Here is a 21700-nt window from a genome sequence, read left to right as displayed (position 1 = left end):
CAACTCGGAATGATCTTCTAACAGTTTTTCCTATTTCAATTTCGATCAGTATCGCACAATTGCCGTTCATCTGTTCTGTTTCAACGAATATTGTTGTTGTTTTCTGCAGTTTCAGTTGTCGCAAAATCTCAAGTTATTACGTGTCTTTCAAGCTCAAATCGAAATTTTAAAAATCAACAGGTCAGGCCAAATTAACCACTCCCAATTCATCAAACTGAACGATTGACACCGTTAACTCGCCGAAACTGCCAATCTTTCCAGTTCATGGTCATAATAAAATTTCTACTTCGACATGCATACTGACGGCATTCTGGTCGAATATCACATAGGTGCAGAATTTTCATAGCAGCTAGGCCATTGCAATTAAATAGCATAATTGTGATTTTGACCCTGTACAATTTCAGGTAGATCCTTCTCGACTTTTTTGTTCAGAATCCCATTGGGAATGCAGTTTTGCCCAACAGTAGCCGTCCATGACATTTTTTGCTTGAGTGTAACATTCGCCCGGAAGATACATATCGACGGAAAATAAAGCTAGGTTCTAAGACGACTGGCCAACGTCTAAACAGAGCTCTACATGCTTTTCACTGTCTCTACCAAGCCAGTACTTTCGGTGGTCTTTCTAACATCGGGTCGACAAAAACGTTACTGCTTTCGGCTTCGGTCAAAACACTCAAATTAACTAGATTACATGCAGAAATAGTGAGCTCATGGCTGGGTCTCAGTATCTTCAGACCACGAGGTCACTCTTAAAATCAGGGCTACTACTATTTATTATATTACTATTGTTTTTGTTCAGTAGATAAAAATCATCATTTTCATCGAAGATCGATCAACCCTTTCCCCCAAATCCTAGCTTCTTATCTTAGCAGAATAGATTCAGATGTTAATTAAATTCAATTCAGACATAATAGGGAAGCTAAAAGTGTGTATAGGATGATAAAAATTCCAGTCCCGAGACCCCTCCGGATTCTCGAATCCGGGGTAATAAGACCTTTATCTTCCTCCCGGAAGGCTGTCTTCCACCCTTCACCGTTGTTCGCAACGGCCTTGCAACTATTGTAGCGACACAATAGATGCAACTCGGAATGGTCTCTGCTACTTCTGCAATTTTTTGTCGTTTTCCAATCACAATTCTCGTCGTTATCGCGATCGCAACTAATGTTGTTGTGTTTTATTTCGTTTTTTTTCTCTAAAATGGCCGTTTTTGACGTTTCTTAGAATTGTTACGTCATCAATTCGAATTTTTAAAATTTAGGAATTTCCAAATCCTTCAGCCTTCCTGATTCGTCCAATCATTCGAATAACGCTCTTATTCCTTCGAAACCGCCAATTCGGAAGGTTCGCTGCTAAAAACTCGAAATTGCTGCGTCTGCATTTTTGTCCATTCTGGTCGAATGTCACCTACTCCCCGGACAGTCCGGTCAATGTCCTCATTGAATCTCGCATTGTTCGTAAAATTGGCACAGTGTCATCGAACAGAATTTACAAAATGCACGAAATTACTTTTATCCGCATCATATCGACTCACTGCAGAATATAAATGACATCATACTAAATCACTATAGCCTTCAAATCTTTCACTAATCTGCACATTGAGGATATGACCCAAGATAAAAACATCTTTTCTGACTTCCAATGTCAATGCCCTGATTAAAAACTTTTTCTCCTAGATTTTTGAAAGATGTTGGTTTGCAGGACAGTCCTGCCAACCAACAAGCTAAAATTATCCTACTATGCTTCTTCCCTTCGGAAATCTTGCTTTTTATTGTCCTGAATATTAAAACTAAGAAACTCTGTGGTTAGAAAGAACAATGAAACAATCTCCCTCTTCGAGAGATTACCCAAACCTTTCATATCACCACAAAGTGAATAGTTCTCCTAGTTGATTAAAAACAGTCATGCAGGCTGGAATATTTAAATATACTCTTTGCTAAAGCCTTTCTAAATAAATAGTAAGTAAATGTCTCTAAAGCCACTAACTAAAATCAAAATGCAAATTTATAAATGCAACAAATTCTTTAATGTTTAAAGCTCAACTAATTGTTTCAGTTTTCAATTACAACTTGGTTGCTTAGTTTCTCACTTGAGTTTTTTCACACACATAAAACAATTCTGTGTTTTTATTTCTTCTTCTTCGTCACTCCTTTGTCTTCTTCTTTTTTCTTCGTTTAGAAGTTCTAAAACTTCTAAATTCTTCTTATTTTTTTCTTGTTGCCTCTTGTTCTTTCGACCGTTTGTCAATATTCCATCTCTTCCTCCTGTGACGCTGACTCTGCACTTTCAGTTTCTGTGTCTTGCAACAGATCGTTAGCTATTCTGACGCTGTTGGAAGCAGTCCTCCAACACTTTTGCTCTTCTACGCTCTGTTTGCAACAAGGTAGAGGATCCACGTTAGGTTCTCTGTTTCGGCAGAAGCTGTTGTGGAGACACAACGTCATGTTTCTTTCCAAATCTTCCTTCAACATCTCTTCCTTCTCCTTTCCACTACTTTCACTCGTCCTGGAAATTCTTTTTACAGCGGTGGTCACTGCATTCCGATGAGTCACGAAAGCTCGCTTGAAAGATCCTGCTCCAATGTCCAGCTGATATCCACTGTACACTCTGCCGTGCTTCGACATATGCTTTTTGGCATATTCGTACAACCATGCAGTCATGTTAGCTCTGAACCATGGCATCAATCATCTTCTTGCCCATATTTTTTTCACTTCCATCGGAATGTTTAGAATCTTGCACGTTGTCTCAAAAAGATCTAAATCTTTTAGACAATCCAATTTCTGCAACTGTTCTCTCGACTGTGCCTCCTGTCTATTGTTTTCTCTCACATGAGCCTCCAGCCATTGTATCGCCATCGTAACTCCCACTATCACTATCGTTATGGGCCGTGATGAGTCTGGTAAACCCATGGAGAGCAGCTCTCCAGAGTTCCAGATCAACACCAGATTACTACGCTCGGGATACCACCAGGTCTGCAGCAAGCAGTGGCAGGGAAACTCGTCATGCGTCAACATGATGCTCCTCCAATTACGTTTTCCCGAAGCTTCCAGTAATGGTTCCACTTCTATCATCACTCAGTGGACTTCATCATTCTCGTCTACTGTATTGTAATCCGTTACGGTTGATCCTCTCTGTTTCTGTCCTTTAAAGTCACTGAAGTTCCCACTCACGTATCCCATGAACTTCCTTCCCAGTATCGATTCCAACACCTCTTTGTTCTCTCTGGAACTGCTGAGAACATCTTACATAGCAACTCGTAAGATTTTTCGGACATTCTCGTTGGTCTCACACACTTTGGCACTGAGAAGGCTTGATCCACGATTTGTTCTCGTACTCTTTACATCCACAGCTACGAAATGCACCGGGTATCTACGCTTGCACATTGGAGCCAATTTCGATCCCACCAAATATCGTGCTCCTGATGGTCTACAATAAGACTCACTATGTCTGATGTTCATTTCCGTCTCGATCGCTTCCCTCTACTTTCCTATGTACTTTTGCTCAGTTTGCAGAACTCCTGGGAACACTTCTACACTGATGGCTGTGACCATCTCATGTTTCTGTTCTAGATTCAACATTACCTCTAAAGAACCAAACATGCTGTAGAATCCTAGTGCAGTCACTAGATTCACCTCGGTTCCTCCATGGCAATCTGCGATCAGTTCCGTTTCCGTCCTTGCTTTCATCACGACATTCCCAAACAATATCGTCAATTGCTTGTGTTGTCTCTCTAGGGTCTTCACACAATCCAGACCTCCATAAACGTGACCTTCCAGTCCACAGACTTCCGCCAGACAGCTACCAGGTTTGACCCAGTCCTCCGGTCCCTAGCCAGGCAACTCCACTTTGTCTTCCCCGTTGCTCCTAGAGGCTGTTATCATCACATTATATATGATATTAAGGTCACGCAGATTACAGTCTGCGTTCAGCTCCCTCTGCACATCTTGTGTCGCCCGTAATATCAAGTTAGCATTGGGAATAGGACACCATGATGGTCTCATTAGTTCCCACACTACCATCAAGCTCGTTCTCAGTAGTTCATCTGAGAATCCCAACCCAAACTCCACTCTTTTGTCGGATTTTGGCACGGAAGGTGCAGTCACCTCTTCTTCCAAGACCAGTCCCAATTTGGTCTGTGGATTATTAGATCTCTTAATCGTTACAATCCTCGACGTCCAGAATCTTAGCAACACTGCCTGCTCGTAATCGAAGAAGCAATCGCGTATGTCTTCACTCAGGAAAGGGTTGTACGCTATCCCAATGATTCCGGACACGTAGCAGTACGACTTCTTCTTGATCGGCCCACAGTACTCACTGGATTTCGGTAGTGCCTCCATAGATTCTTTAGTGAGTCTCAGCTCCTTGTTTGAAAATCTCCTGATTTCGTCTATCTTTCTCATGGGCTCTAACTCCTCAGGTTCTTTCATATTCACCCTCATCGGCTTGCTTTGATGCATCTCCAGCAGTGCTAGCAAGAGTGAGGCTTTTGCTTGTTCATCGCCCTCCCTCAACATCTTGACACAGGTGTTCAATGCTGGTACTGAAATCTGCTCTATCAGGAATCGAATGAAACAGAGAGCATCTCTCCGCTTCGCGCACGCTACTGCCATTCCTTCCTGGATTATCAGATCCCTCAGGTTCGTCATCAGGAATACTTTTTCTTCTTTTGACCTTTTCCTTTCATCTGAGTCATATTCCCCGCGAGTTAATCCCATCATGCACCAGGCGAACCTCAGTTGTAATTCGGTTCTTACGTAGGGTACTGCCATGAGAGCGTGTATTCTCGGCGCAGTCCTCATTTCCTCTTCGAAGTACTTCAACACCACTGCTTTCCACGGAAGGCTCACTAACTGCTCGATCGTTTCCGCCTGCATCTCGGATGACGCTAAAGTTCCATATGCCTTCTGCTTGAGGGTGGTGCCTCGCAACATTGTCTCCAGATAACCTTCCATGGCCATTTCGTCTTCCAGAGCCATCACATACCCTCTAGCCGAGTTTCGGTATTCTAACATATCCATGTATCCACCGGCGGGTTCATCTATTGACACAGTCTCCGACACTGTCAGTCGGTTATACTCCACTGGTACTAGTTGTCCTGCGACACTTTCCGTAGTTCATGGGAGATGGTTTAAAGTCTTTCATCGTGCTTTCTCCACATTGGCTAAGTATTTCCATTTCTAAGGTTGCTCCAGTCAGAGTGCGGTCACTCCGTTTGAATTTGTAACCTGTCGACTTTATCCCTGCCATGAGAATGGTTGGCACCATCGCTACATCGGTCAACATTCTGTTCGTGCCAGGTAATTGATAATCACCTTGTCCCAAATCCATGGCCTCTTCGACTCGTTTTCGTTTCGCTGAATTGACAGTTTTCCTTGATATCTTTGAATCCACCTTCGTCTTTCCTACTCTCCTCGGCATCACCTTGCTGCCTAACTTCATGTTCATCTCATTGATCTTATCAATCACCAATTTGGATCGCATCGTTCCCCTCCTGGTTCTTGACAGATACACCACCTCTCCTTTACCATCCTGCGGTGTCATCTTGATGGGAGAGTTCGCTTCACTTTCATCAGTGGCTGAGTCAATCATCAACTCACTCAATCTCCCTTCACACTCATCAAGTTTGTCAAAGACTTCCCGCATCAATGATCGGTTGAGACCTGTTTTCAAAATGGACTGGGTCCCATAGCTCTGAACCACTGTCCAGACTTCTTCCATGAACGCCACTCTGTCCAATCTGTATCCAGTCCTACTTTCATGGTCTCGATGATGTACTTGCCACTCTTCTTCGGGCAACGTTCCCAAGAAAGGTACTCTGGCTGAGCCCTCTATTCTACTTCTCCTTGGTGATTCCTTGAGGCTTCTTTGTTCGTTGTTTCTTGAATTGCCAGGAGAGCTGCTCTTCGGCAAATTCCGTTTCATTTCCGTAAAGGCTGACGGAGGTTCCAGTGTCGAAATGCCTTCATCCGCTGGCTCAGTCGTCTCCAACGTATCCGCGCTGTTTTCAAGATCACTGAAGATATTGAAATCCAGGCTGGATACTCCTCCTGTCGATGCCTTGTCGTCTTCCCCACCAGCTTGACTTGCGTCCTGTTGCATGGGTTCTTCCGCTTGACGGCTTCCTCCCTGTCCGTCATCTCCTTCTGACGTATCCTTTTTCGAGCTTGAGGGCCCTTGCTTTTCATTGTCGGCCCCTTCCGGGAACTTCGGTATGATCAGTGTGCCAGGTAATCCATCTTCCTCTTCTCCATGGACCACTTTGATTTCCTCGCAGCCGAAGGGTGCTAAGAAGGTTCTCGCCTGCAGTGTTCCTTCTACTTTCAATTCCGGTTTCACACTACTCAGGATCAATGAGGCCTCAGACAGTTCGGTCCTGACTCTCATCTTCATAGGCGCTAAGCCTAATCCCGCCCATTCCTCGTCAAATCTTCCAGGCTTGAGAGTCGCGGCGTTGCTTATTCGCCTTCTCGTCGCTTGATCCGTATAGGCAAATCGTGTGTATTGTAACACGGCGGCATTTCTCCCCACAAAGTATGGATCCATCGTTCCCACGAAATTCCCTATTCTCCTTTCTTTGGTTTCAAATGATCTCAACCTAGGAGTTTGTACCACGGAGACTGCTCCGAGCAACATCCTTCTTATCAGAGGGAATTCGGGGATTTCTTCCGGCAGCTTCTCGTAATCACCCCAATCCTTCGTCTCTTCTCTCACCTTGTGATATGCTGCAGTGAGACGAGGCACTCTGGTTATATCACCATTCGTTTTATCATAGGGTCTCAGATTCCAAAGCTTCGGAAACACCTCGATGTGTCCTCTTTCTGATTCTCCCATGCGATCACGAAAGTGCTCGTCAAAATTGATGACAGTCATTTCTGGCTCGGATATTTTCGCAAACAACAGATCTTCGCTCATGAGCTCCCGCAACACATGCTGCTCACACCAGTTCAGCGCACTACCGTCTACTGCTGATATGAGGTTCATGTGCAGCACCGACCTCCTGTACGCCTCCACCTTGACATCAGGGAACGCAAATGTGACTGCTGGTCCATAGATCACTGTCACAAACTCCGTGGCTCCTCAGATCAACGCTAAGGGATCAGTCCTCATGCCCAAGCACAGATCGGTTAGTAGGGGCATGCCCCAACACGTCGTCTCACTTCTTCCTCTCTCTCGATAGTCTCATCTTCTTCCGTTCCAAAGCGATTTTGTTGTAGGAGATATTGGATAAGAGTGTGTCTCAGGTCTCTTATCTTATTCCACGAGTCCGTGGCTTTCTTCATGTCCAATTTTCTCGCCCTTTCCTTCATCTGCTCCGGACAACGTGTCAGTTTCATTAATCTTCCCAAGTTTCCATGAGTAATCGCAATCAACGTTACAAGTCCATCCAACCGCAGGTTCTGAACCCTTCGGTGAGCAGTACCGCCGGTCCTTTCATAAAACTCTCAGCTCCAAACTTCACAAACAAGGCTAGTAGCTCCACAATCGATATTTCCCCTACCTCTTGGAAGAATTCCTTTATCAAGTAATGGGAAACTTTCGGGAAAATTTTCGCCAAGAAGGACGCGGTCCATCCGGCTCCCAACCCTTCCAGCATGCTATCTGTTCGTTCAAAGCCTTCTTCCCCCTTAACTTCCTGGGTCCAGAAGGTTTCCAAGGTAATCTAGCACATTCTATTCACAAACTCAGCCGTCTTTTCTTCAGCATTTTCCGCTAGGTTTACCTCCTTTAACAAGTAGGCATGGATTTTCTTCATCATTATAGGGCCTTGCTCAAAAGCATCTGCACCCAATGCCGCTACTCGAGGACTTAGATGTAACCACTGGTTGGCCTCCGGTTTGGTCCTCAAAACCATCGCCTACAAATGAGCTCTAGTCTCCTGTGAATTCTTCCTCCTCGCTTTTTCACCTGTTACTTCCATTGCTCGGAACCATAAGTCGTTTGACATCGCTGTGACCACTAGATGGTCGTCGTCTATTCCCGGTTTAAGTTTGAGCTGTCGACTGAAGTTGGACAGTTCCAACCCCAGCACCTCATCCAACACTAACATGTTCAGCGCATGGTCCTTGAATCCTCTCATCGCGTTCGAGATATCTGACCACACCGCAGGTAGTTCTGCCCTGAGTGGTCTCAGGTTCTCAATTTCTATCATGCGATTTGGGGCTGATATGATCACATCATATTTCCCTTCCGAAAGCAAGGTCACGATCGCATACGCGAACTTCAATCCATCCGGGAGACATGCATACCCCGGAGACAGCGCGAACACTACTCTCGGTGTCACCTTGTTGAACGACCCCTCTTTCGTCGCATCCACCACTTCACCCATTGACTCCAGGATATCCTTTATCGCTGGCCACACTGCATTTTCTGCCATTGCAGGATCTCTGAGTTTGCTCAGAAAACCTCTACTGTGCAAGTGGTCATTGATGCCAGCAAACACGATCGTGACTGGGTTCATGTCCGTCTGTCTTTGTACCCCTATTGCCAGAGATAAGGCTTGCAGTAGGTCCAGGTCGACCGCTGCCAACATTATGACATCCGGCCAAAACAGAGACTTGGAAGTGTACAAGAACTCTGAATTCGCTACTATCATAACCTTGGCCTTCCTCATTTCTGCTTTGTCGTACGCGGCAAAGATGGTCTCATCTTTCTTCATCGCTTTCAATCCGCCGTACCTGTGGACGTCACCATCTTGACTCACTTGTTTCGGGTATATTCTATCTTTCACATGACCTGGGGGTGAGCTCACTTGCCTGAACATCTTCACTTGTTGTCCGATCGGCGCCCTTGTTACCAAAAATCTTCCAGGTCTCTCTTCTCGATTCCCTTCATCATGATTCAACCTCACGTCCTGCAATGGTCTTGCGTTCACTGGTCCCATCGTGTTATTAGAGGTCAGTCCCTCTAGGTCAGCAAATCTCAAGGCCTTCGTGGAGCTGAAATTTATGCCAGCGGCTATTAACCAGTCTACACCTGTTATCGAGTACAGTCTACTGACGGATAGCCTCGCTCCATTCAGCATCCTCCTGGCGTCCTCGAAGAAGCTCACCCTCTGGAGATCCAGCTTCATTAGTTCGTCCTTGTACACATGCCAGGGAGATGGTATGGGTCTTGACCACATCAATGAGTCTCTATCCGGACGTCTCTCTTCTCGATTGGTACTTGTCGTCTCCGATCTCGCGTCTGATCTGGACGTGCCAGTTGCCTCTTCCATTGGGTTAACTGGCCCTATTCTTCTCCTAGGATGAATGGTCCTCCTCACCGGCGCTTCTCCCAATCGATCCTGCACGTCCGTCCTTTGACTTGGTTCGCTGGAGCTCTGTTGTCTGTAGTTCGTGACGGCCGGGACCGTCCCCAAGCGTGTTTCCAGGCTAGGAGGCACAAAGGTGGTAATCACCGTGTCATTCGATGTTCCTTCCTCTTTCAGCACTCCGGTGTCAAAGAGTTCTGCTTCTAACTCATCCAATCGCTCTTGGTAGACTCGATTCAACCAAGCCTGTCCTTCTAAACTATCGGAGTGGATGCCGTCCGTGGTCAGCCTCTCCTGATCCATAGCTCTCAACTCATGTTCAATGTCCATGAGAATCATTCTCCCGGCATTCCGACTTGCGATATTCCTCAGGATGTTATTCCACCTGACGACTCCTTCGTTGTGCCTTCTCCCTGCTGCTGTCAAGCTCCTTGTATTCATTGGCACAGTGCAAACGGTCAGTACCGCGCAATTGAATTTCTGCCAGAGAGTAGTAAACAAGCACGCCATCATTGATTCCCATAGTGCTTCCTGCTCATCCAAACCTCTAGAGATGTCATTCGTTCCAACCAGGATCATCACATTGGAGATTCTCCATGGATTCATTAGTTCCACCATTCGATATAGCTGGGCTATCGTCGCGCCTCCGAAGGCCATCACCGTGGTGACCCAAGAGGTCCTCAAATTCGATAGTACTCTGACCAAGCTGTCTCCCAGTATCAGTTGTGATGTCCCCAGTGGCGGTTGTTGCAGGTTTACTGCCGGGTTCCAAGTCGCTCGAATGAAGCAAGCTCTCGGATCTGTCTCCGGAACTCCCGTGAAATTATATCTCAATTGATTGTTCTTTTGTACGTCTATCACACGTGACACTTTCTTCGCTGGCATCTTCTGTATTCTTCTTTCTGGGGCCTTAGAGCTACCCATTAGTGGCGTCACATCGCTTATTCCCTGTCTGATCACGGTCTGGGAGAGTCGTACTCTGCCCGAGTCGTTAATCGTTCCATAGGGTGCAGTCACCCCGGATTCTGGCGCATTCTTGTTGGCGACCAGTCGTCCAGCTGTCTCTATCAGCTTTCTCACCGTTTGTTCCACGACGGGGTCACCCAAGGTGTCACTAGGGTCCGGAATTGTCACTCGATCTGTTACTGTCGGGAGCCGTGTCTCCGTTGTCTGACTCATTTCTCGAGGCGTCAAGAGCTCCATCGGGGACTGCCCACGAGGAATACTCCTTGCAGGTATCACCTTCTCCACGGCCGTGGTCAGCGCCCTGCGTTCCGATCGCTGCTTGTAGTCCTGCCTCAAGCGCTCAATTTCTTCACCCTGCTTTTTGTTACAGTCTTCGAACAATCTTTTCCACATGTCTCTGTCGTCCTCCGCAATGAGCATGGTCTTAGTCACCTCGTCCAGCTCCCTTTTTGTCCTTTCCAGTTCGTCTTTCATCCCATCCAATTCTTGCATGGTTTGGTTCGTCTGAAACCTCTGTTCATCTTTCACCCTCTTTGGTGGCACAGCTGCTCTCAGTGGTGAACCAGACGAGGCAGCCTCGCTGTTCATCTCCTGATGCATCCTCGTCAGCCCAGGTTTGGGCTTGGAGGGCATAGGCATTTCACCTGGTTGGTAAGTCTTAGAACTTCCCAACCCAGGCTCATTCGCCAAGTCACTCCCTGAGAGAGCCCCGTTTCTCCACCTCATCACTCTCATGTTCGGGCGGTCTAGTACTCCCCTCTCTCCATATGCTGCCATCAATAGGGCTTCCGTGGGGCGGTCCCCACGGTTGTCATGCCCCAAGATGTTGATCAGGGCGGTCAGCAACATGACTACCTCTGGATCCTCCAGAGCAAAGTCTCGATCCATTAGCCGACGATAGATCGCATCTATCATCGGTCCTACATATGCCTCTGCCAGGTCCATCAATTCATCCAGGTTGAAATTCTCCATACTGTTCTTCAGATTCGATTTGATTTGATTTGATTTCCAGGTTTTGACTCAAGTGAGCAATTAAATGATCAATCAGGATCTAGAAAAGAAGTCACAAATATCACACTTGTCAGTTTTCACCTTAATTTCTTGTTAAAATTTATTTAAAAACAGTCAGATAAGAAGATTTTTATCCTAAAACTTATTAAAATCAATCGGTCTCTGAAATTTTGGAATTCGACCTAAGATTGGACAGTCCAAACTTTGGATCTATTCCTAAGATCGTCATTCAGTTGTTCATGGTCACTAACTCCTTCTTACCCAAGAGCTTAATAACATAACATACATATCACACATATCATACAACTTAGTATTTAGCCTAATACCCTCACGCCCGTCACTCAGCCTATACTTAAGTAATATTTCTTATGTAAATATACTTGTATATTAGTATCAGAGAATATCACGTGTACCGGCGCGTACAATTCTCGAGGGTGCAGTCTTCCTCTGTTCGGGTCGTACACTGGAAGCGAAATCTCCTTCGCGTCCATTTCCACGAGGAAGTCTCTAAATCTCGTCAAGGACAAGACTAGGTTTTCCGGGTCCACGTGCTGCTTCTCCGTCGCCCTCGTTGCCAAGAAGCATAGGTATTTTCCCGGTATCTGTGACGCCGCCGGAGGTAAGGCCGCTACGCCCCCTACCCCTGGTCTTTGCTTCCATAGGAACTCTATGTTTCTATATTCTCTCTTAAAATCTGCCGCTAACGCTGTCCTAAAATTCATGTCTGCTGTGATTGCTATCGCACATGTTCTATTTGTGAGTATGAAATCACTGTCTGTTAGTATTATGTTACTTGAATATTCATTTGGTAAGTTAAAATATGACTCAACTACCCTCCCTATGTCAGGTTTCTTAGGTTCTTCGCCTGTTTCTGCTTCTAAGTCTCCTGTCTCTCTTGCTATTCTTAATTTTTTTATTACCAAGTTTTCAGTGTTGGTAAGTCCTACCCCCACTCCCCGGACAAAAATATCCATCGACGTCCCCGTCGATCGCATACCGGGTATCAAATCGAGATTGGAAGCCGGAATGAGTAGTCGCCCTTCCTGGGCAGCCCAGAAGGATCATCTCGTTCGGTTTTCATTTACTTTATGCTTTCACTATCTACCTCTTGAATCGTGACAGTGGTCCCCTTTGGGTCCGAAGTCATTTCGTTCAGCCATTCTAAGACGCGCAGATTCGTCAAGTCTTGTTCATATGACTGCTGTTGCTCGTCGTCGAATTCTACCTCGGGTTTCGACCGGTCGTCGACCCACTCATTGTCGTGATCATCGACTATGTCAATGTCTTGTGACACAGTTATTTCTTCTAGACCCACTACTTCTTCCACTATTTTCTTCAGATCTATCCTATCCACTACAAAGTCGTCACCGTAAGGATTATATTTCTTTCTGGGTCTTGTCCCGTCACTCTGACGAGTCTGTATCGTGAACGGTAGATCCGGTTCCAAGTTCTTAGGAGCCTCCCTTTGTTCAGGGTCCTGCCAGTCCTCCTCTGCATAGGGTAAAGTTTCATCGTCCGATTCAATCACGTCATTTGGGTCCAAGTCCAGTGGTGCATTTGCTCCTTCCTCTATGACCTCATTTCCATCGTTCTTTTCCCTGGTGCCCTTCTCATTGACCTCACAAGCAGGGTCCATCATTAGATAATCCCCTTCTTCCATGTCCTCAGGTATACACTAGTCCTCTGTAGATGGGCTATGTGGCTTAATGTTTTCAAAGTGAGCAGCTCGGCCGGTACTCAGTCTCTAAAAACGTCCCCTCCTGGTGCACCTCCGTTATCATGAACGGTCCCCTCCACTTATCTAGGAGCTTCTTGGTTCCTTTCGGTGGTATAACGTTCTGAAATACCCATACGTAGTCTCCCACCGAGTAAGCTTTCGCACCAGCTGCTTTCTTGTCGAATTTTTTCCTCTGCCTTGCCTGTGCTTGCTGAGTATTTTGTCTACATAAATCGTTCAACTCCTGTTGACGTCTGATCACATCCCTCACGTAGACCTGTGGAGACGTTTTCTTTCCCTCATACTCTGGGTAGAAAAAGGTTAAGGGTAAAGACTTCTCGTGTCCAGTCAGCATCATGTGTGGACTAACTCCAGTGGTGGAGTGTTGCGTGCTGTTATAGGCTCCCATCACCTGTGGAAGGTATCTGTCCCAATCGGTCATGTACCTGGAACAATATACTCTCAGCATCGACACTAACGTCCTATTCTGTCTTTCCACTAAGCCATTCGTCTGGGGGTGGTATGTCGTGGAGTGAGCCTGAGCAACCTGTGAGCGTTTCATAAGCTCTTTCGTAAGCTCTCCTACGAAAGCTGTTCCATTATCCGATTGAAATGTCATCGGACAACCATGTCTCGCTATCCACGTATTGATCAGGTGGTCGCATGTCTCTTCCGCCGAGGCAGTTATGCAGGGCACGGCCTCTGCATACTTCGTGAAATGAACTATGATGACCAACACCTGATTATAACCACTGTCTGTCATGCATATCTTTTGGTGATCTATCGGAATTCAGACGACTCGATCGATTGTAAAGGAAATCGCAATTTCCTTGGATCCTTGACCTGTTGGCATGGCAGACATGCTTTTACCCACTTCTCGCATGCCTTTTTCTTTCCAGGCCACTCGAAGCGCTTCAGGATCCTCTGATATACTTTGGCGATCCCCTGATGGCCCAGCTGATCATGCGACCTGAATAATAGTTCTGTCTGATAGATTTGCGGCAACACTATTGCGTTATATTTGTATACGACTCTGTCTTCTTCACTTCTTTTGCAAGCCACAATCCCGTCCTTGTTCAAATATAACCTCCCTTCCTTGTGCATGAAGTACTGACTCAGGATACGATAACTGTCTTCCTCGAGGTCCCCTTTATCCGGAGAACCATTCTCGATCCACCTTTTCAGGTTGCTTGTCCTGCGATCATTTCTCTGCGCCCTTAGAAGATCCAAAAGTCTGTATCTCGCCTTCAAGTACGTCTTCATGACCCTCATCTGACTATTCAGCTCATTGGGCTGGTGTGTGTCTTCTTCCATCTTAACGCACCAAATCTTCGCCAGCGGCTGTGTTTCTTGCTTGAACGGCTGAGGATCAGTCCTGACTACCTCTTTTTGTGGCAACAGACTTATCGAACGTTTCGATACCGCTATTGTCTCCAAATCATCCGCTGCGTTGTCAAAGACTCTTTCGCTTGGTATAAGGTAGCGATCACTGTCAGGATCCTGGTACACCTCTCTGTCCAAATCCCTTGCACGAGTTTCCACTAGTACTATGTGGATCGCTAGTTCGGACAGTTCTGATCCCGACCTCGAGTTCCTGTCTGAATGGGTGTCAATTTCTGAGTTTCGGGAATTTTCATCTGTTGAAGAGGTTGTGATGGAGTCTGCACGCTTCTCCAAATCATGTCTGTGCCTTCTTCGCATCCATCTGAACTCCCCGGACAAAACCTTGTTCCCCAGGTCCTGTTTCTCATCAGGAACTTTTTCATCTATCTCAGACTCCCCGGACAAACTTTCTTTACCCGGGTACTGATCTTGTACTCGCTGGCTCTTCTCATCGTTCATCTCCCTGGACAAACAATCCTGGTCCAGGTCTCGTTCTACCTTTTCACCTTCTTTATCCTGGTCCACAAAGGTAACGGTTTTCCTTCGCGTATTGCTCCCCTGTTCTTTCCCTCTGTAAGAGGTACTGGTTAAGACCTCGTGTGGTATTGAGAATACTAGTTGCTGAACTATTGTCCTACAATCCCTCTCGTTCCCTTCGTGTTGTAGTCTGGACGGCATTATCTTCACTTTCTCCCTGACTGTTAGTGATGCCACTGCTGCTGTCCATTCGGGGTAATCTCTGGTCACATCTCTTTGTAACAATCCACCGAGCATCCGCATCACTTGCAGTGTGACCTGCACCGTTTTATCCAATAATGAGAGGCTGCTTATGTTCATGCGAGAGAGTTCTTGCTGGACCAGGTTTGACCGTAGCAAAAGATCCAAGGGGACCGGGTCCTCCTTGGATAGGATCTTTATCTCGGCTGCCTTCTTTACAGGTATCTCAGGGTGTCCTGGAATTGGATGTCCAGACTTGTCCAACCATCTCGTTAAGGGAAGCGCTTCATAAATTTCTTTGTCCAGAAACGAAAATTTTTCCTTTATTTCTGCCTGATTGGCCTGCTTCTGTTCCAATCTTTCATAGAACTCAGTTTTCTTGCTGAGGCTGTCAGCATTCTGGTGTTTATCATGCATCCTGTGTTCGATTATCATATGGTAGCCATCCAATCTTACTATCCATCTACCAATATAACTCTGATCCATCGAGTAGGTTTTCAACCAGGATAACGCTCTGTTGTCTAAGCGTAACTTAAAAGGAGCGCTCTTCAAGTATGCGCGGTATTTTTCCACAAATGTGACTACTGCAAACATTTCTGCTTTTGGTGCGCCATATTTCATCTCAGTGTCACTCGAGACCTTGCTGCCGTATGCAATGGGACGGAGAACCGTTCCTCCATTCCATTCTTGCTCCTGATGCAATATTCCTGAGATGGCTACTACTGATGCGTCTGTGTCAAGAACATACATGCCCTTTTCTGTAGGCATGCCTAGCACTGGCGCTTCGCACAGTTCCCGCTTTATATTCTCGAAGACACCTTGTGCTTCATCGTTCCATTCGAACTTTTTCCCTTTGTTGCGCATCAGCTTCTGCATCGGATACACCTTGTCCGCATATCCTTTTATGAACTCACGGTAGTAGTTGGCAAACCCTAGGAAGCTCAGGAGCTGTGTGTCCGTTCTGGGAGCCTTCCATGTCAACACTGCTTCTACTGCTTCTGGGTCCGGCCTCACACCATGCCTGTCCACCATTATTCCCAGGTACTTGATTGAATCCCTAAGGATTTCACATTTGGATGGTTTGCACTTCAAGCCTGCTCTCTTCATGCATCCAAAGACCTCATCGAGCCGATCAATATGGTCTTCCAGGGTCGGTGTTGCTATGACTACGTCATCCACGTAACACATCACAAGATTCCCGTACTTCTTGGTTACTCTGGTCAAAGCCTGAGCCATCAGTCTTTGAAAAGTGGCCGTCGCATTGCACAAGCCGAAGGGCATCCTCTTCCACTGGTACAACCCTAATTCGCACGCGAATCCGGTTTTCTCTCTATCCTTTTCCGCAGAGGGAACTGCCAGAAGGCAGAACCCAAGACCAATGTGGTGAAGAACTTGGCATCACCAAGCTTAGAGAGGCTCTCGTCTATTCGCGGTATCGGGTACGCATCTTTTATCGATACCGCGATCAAGTAACGAAAGTCGCAACAAAACCTAAGCTGCCCCCCTTTCTTGTTCGCCATTACTACACCGCAAGCCCATGGCAATTTAGAGGGTTCTATCATGTCGTATTCGAGCAACATTTCTATTTCCGCTCGGCACGCTTCCGACTTGTGTGGCGTCATTCGTCTTGCGCCTTCCCTATGGGCAACGGCGCCTTCCTCGAGTTCGATTTCGTGTTCGACGAAATTACAGCAACCGATATCCGCCTTATGTCTTGAAAATACATCCGCGTTCCGATTTAAGAGGTTTCGCAATTTTTCGAAATCTCCCTCACCTATTTTCATTTTCAAATGTTCTATCTCTGGCAAAACCAGTTTGTCAGATTCTAGTTCATATGACGAGGGGCGTTCCGGAAAATTCGAGCAGCTCGATAAGCCTTCATCCGTTTCGGATTTCATTGAAAACAATTTATGAATAGATTTTAATTCATTAATCCTCTTTAAAATTTTATCTTTATTGGCATGATAAGGACAGTCTTTCACAAAATGTTTCTTCAAGTTTTGTGTCTCCTCATAGTCGGTCCTCATCGGCAAAGCGTAACCAAGCTTCTTTCCACGCTGGATTGAAACCGTGGTGTCCAGTGTGTTCAATAACACACTGACACACAGTCCGTTTCGCGTTACCGAGAAGCTCCGGCCTAAAATCACTGAGCTTTGGCTATTTGGATTCGGTACCAAACAAACCTGTTTACTATCACTTAACGAATTTAAATTTCTCATTCTAAAAATTGCTACCACAGCCTGCCCTGGCTGTAGTTTCACTTTGCTATCTAAAAAAATTGGTTTCTTGTTTTCGTCTGTTATTATCCTATTAATCGGTTTCTTAACATACTTCCGGTCCGGGTTTCTAATCCGTATCAGGCCGTTGTTCAAGTCAATCATCACGTCAAAATTCCTGACGAAATCTCTGCCCAAGATGAATTGGTCGGCGTCGTCCAAATTTTCTACCACCAGGAAGCTCATCCAAAGATCCCGTCCTCCCATGTGGAGAACCGTTATTGGTGTTCTTCCGGCTCCGTAGATCGCTCCTCGATTGGCGGCAGCCAGTCGGAGATTCGTTGGAATCAGATCTTCCCTCGTGAAGCCCATTCTTTCCCAAGTTTTTATTGGCATCACACTCACTACCGCTCCTGTGTCCAGAAGCCCTGTGACTCCGATTTTTTTCCCGTTGGTGTCCAGCAGATGTGCGGTCACATCTGCTTCATACCCAATGTGTACTGCGTCTTGTTCCATCATGGCGTCATGGCCTATCCTGCGGACTTTGAGTTCCTCCTCACCCAAATAAATCTGCCCTATTTGGTCACTATCTGTTGTTACATAAGTCCTAGTGTAGATACTGATTCCATCCACGTTCAGCATCACTTGATACGGCCCATAGACTTCCAGGTAGCGTCCATGAAGTTTCTTTATGCGAGGGCCACCCGTTGTTAGTAGTGCTCGCACAGACCTCGACTCAGTGCGTGGCTCCACCTGCCTCAGATAATCTGCATATGTGTCCAAATGCATCAAAGTGAACTCGGATGGTTCACTCAGATTTCTCATTACCTGGTGTCCAGCCACTGAGATTATCGACTGTATCTTGCTTCCTTGTGGCACCATGCCGAACCTCTGACCGGAGATCACATTAAGTTTTATGCTCAAACTGCTTGGTGTTTTGGTCTCTTCGACCTCCGTTGCTTCGAAGGCATTTAGTTGCTCCTGTAGTTTCTCATTCTCCAGTTCGAGTTTCACTTTTTGTTCGATCTCTTTCGTCACCAGTTCCTGCTGCACTCTATTTAGAGCATCCCTCGCGGCTGCCCTATAATCAATCTTGAAGTCATCGGCCGCAGACACTGGTTCCGGTTCACGTGTCTCTTCAGTTACCGCTTGCATTTTCTTCGTCGCCAGCTCTTGCGGTTTGTCTTTTTTGCGCGCCTCCGCTTCACTCAACAGGCGAACCTTGCTGGCTTTCACTCCTGATAAAGCTTCCTCATGCCTTGGATGCTTGATGTCTGCCACTGCATCCCAGAATTGCGGACAATCTGATTTAAAATGACCTTCCATGCTGCAAAAGAAACACCTCGGGCCGAATTTTGCAATTACTCCTCTCATGAAATCTTCATGGTCAACTTCTGACGCATCTTCGTCCTCGAGGCTAAAGCCTATTGCTTCCATGCCTTGTTTGTAATTTGGGCATGCTGATACATGATGGTCCGCTGAACTGCAATTGGCGCAAGAGTGTCTCTTGTCCATATCATCCCTTGGTTTGTACCAGTTGTTCCCTTGGTTTGCTGGTCCGTTGCTAAAATTTCCATAATTGTTCTTGTAGTATCCAGACCTCGAAGGAGGTTTCAACAAAAGATATTTTTTTGACTTGAGCCTCAACTCCTCTGGTGTTGGCGCATTGGTTGATAGTGGTGTGTAATGCGTTGCTAGCATTGTTCGAAGTTCATCATTCTTCACACCATCGATGAATTTTGAGGCTACTGCCAGGTTCATCCTTCGGTTCGACTCATCCGGTTGGCTGCGTCTTCTCAACATTTCCAAGTCATCTAGAAACTTGTCTATCGTTTCATCTTCTCGTTGCCTCCGTTTCTCGAAGCGCATCATTGCTTGGTGCCCCTGCACCCCTGATTCAAAACGTTTTAACAAGATTTCGAAGATTTTCTCGGCTGTGTCACGCTGATATTGCTTCTTGGCCATGACACAGTTCAGGGCTGTCCCTTCCAAATTACTGGTGAGCGCACTGCATTCTTGTCTTTCCGACAAGTCCTCTTCCTCGAAATGCAGTTTCATTACCTCTATCCAGGTATCAATACAGCCATCAGATTCGTCTTTGTAGCATCTTGGTTTCTTAAAGACTTTTCTGGACTTCTGGACTCTTCTGGACTAAAGACCTGTTTAGGGGTTCAAAGGCTGTGGCCATTGCCGTGGCATCTCTCGAGTGCCCCACCTGAGTGTCATCACACCTTGTCAAAGGCTCTGTATTCGGTGCATCCCTGCAATCCGAATCGCCGTGAGTGTTTCCCCCTTGGCCCACATGACTCCTCCCTGGGCTTGCATGTCTCCTGTTACCGGAATCACTTCTGCCAGTCGCATGTGTGCCTTGCGTTGTTCGTTCGTTAGAGGTTTGTCTGTTCCCCGTTGAACTTGGTCTACTGTTCGGGCCCCATGTTCTATTATCCCTTGTGGCATAGCCTGATGAACTGCCCTTACCTCTAGTGGATCCATATGTCCTTCTCCTTTGATGGTCATTGAAGTTCACCTTCGGCTCCCTGCTGGGACCTCCCGAGTTTGGCTCCCCTTCTTTTGGTCCACTCTTGTTGCCTAGTAGCCCGTCCAACCTATCCATGATGGCCTGAGTTCGCCTCTCCATCATCGCATCTATCTTTGTGTCAAGAGTCCCAAGAGACTGCTCTTGCTGAATTCTCAATTTCTCCATGTCGTCTCTTAAGCGCAACTCTCTCTGTTCCGCTTCTCTTGTCATTAGCGACAAGGTCTTCGCTATGTGCTCGTCCGTTCTTTCTTTCAAGCGTTTTTCGCTCCTACCAACTTCTTGTCTATTGCGGTTTATTTCTTCCCGCAGACTTTCTCTTTCAATGTGAACTGCTCTTTCTAGTTCACTCATTCTTATGGACATCTGTTCATTTTGTTCTCCTATACTGCCCACTATGTTGTTCAAGGCTTCTTCTCATGCTGCCCCGTTATCCACGAGTGGCGTCACTAGTGGCGGTGTCACCCTGTCGGTCCCAGGTAGCTTCGTGCTGGTCGAGATTCGGGCTTTGACTCTCTGCCTCGACGTCTTCTCATTGTCCACTTCAGGATCCGCCAATGCATTTCCTAGCCCGTTATTTCTACTCTCTCCAGTTCGCGCCTCTAAATTTGTCATACTCGCAAAGCCTCTCGACTGGCCTGGTGTGTTTGCGTCTTTGCTTATCGTTCTCACCACACCAAATTTGTCCATGGTTCCAGTCTCTCTTCGACGTATGCCTCATTCTCCTGGGTCGAACTATTGAGGCTGACTTGAGATCCAAAGTCCACTTGCTCGTCTTCGTCCTCTTCTTCCTCCTGTGATTCACCTTCATTTCCTGTGCCCACTCCCATGGTGAATGGGAAGATGTTTCCGAAAGTGTTCTTCATTCTTTCTGAGAACGATGAGGACGTCGTTTGTTTCTCAGTCCCGCCTGCCATCATGGTATTGTCTGTTGGAGATCTTCTAGTTGCGACTATTTCTGTAGAGATGTCGGACAGTTCCGACATCTCCTCTCGGTCCAGTGTCCCGGTGGAAGTGGCAAAATCTTGGCCTTGTTCTACCGGAGTAGTTTCACTCGCTAGCCTTGTGTTCCCTCTCCCGTTCGGCCCATGCACTTCTTGATTCTTATGCATGGCCTGGTCCGGATGGACCTCCACTTCTAACATAGCTTTTCGCTCTTCTGAGGACTTCTGACTCCTAGTTTCAACCATTCTGCCTGAAACCGTCTCCCTTTTGTCGGTCCGGGCTCGTGTGATGCGATCCACAAAAGGGTCGGTCATTGCTTTTCTTTGCTTTTTAGGTATGAATTTCCTAGAGCTCTTACCTCGTCTAGGTATTCTTGACTTGTCTAGACTCATTTCCAATCTATCCCTTCTTAATACCTGTACACTCAATTCAATTTCTAGTGACCTTCTAGTTTGACTATTGATAATAATAACACAACACAAAAAATTCACAAGATTCTATTAAATAGTGACCACAAATCCCTAATGTTATCAGAGTACAGCTTGTATATAATTAATTCACACTAATCGATTATCGGTCGTAAGATTTGAGAACTAGCACAATATTATGTTATCAATCAATTTAAAAGATAGTGTACTCACTACCCAATCAAGCACAAATTATGTTGATTTAAAATCCAAAATATATATATATATATATAACAGAATAAGAATACATCTATGAAAAACGTATGTGTTTTGTACTTTTAGTCGGTCGCAGTGCATTAGTCGAACTTGTATTTTAAAGAAAAAGCGTTCCCTGCTTGGTGCTGCACCAAACAGACAAAACTTTGAGGGCAGTAATTTTCTCAAGTGGGCGTCTATTGCACCCACCGAGTACTGTGTTACCTATCTGCCTTCAAACTGCCCGAGCTAGACCTACTAAATCCTCAGGGCCGTCACTTTTCACAAAAACGTATTGGT

This window comes from Symsagittifera roscoffensis, chromosome 3 (genome assembly GCF_963678635.1).
Source record: "Symsagittifera roscoffensis chromosome 3, txSymRosc1.1, whole genome shotgun sequence".
NCBI classification, from domain to species: Eukaryota; Metazoa; Xenacoelomorpha; order Acoela; family Convolutidae; genus Symsagittifera; species Symsagittifera roscoffensis.
The sequence above is the reverse complement of the archived record's forward strand: the minus strand, read 5'-3'. Positions refer to the sequence as shown.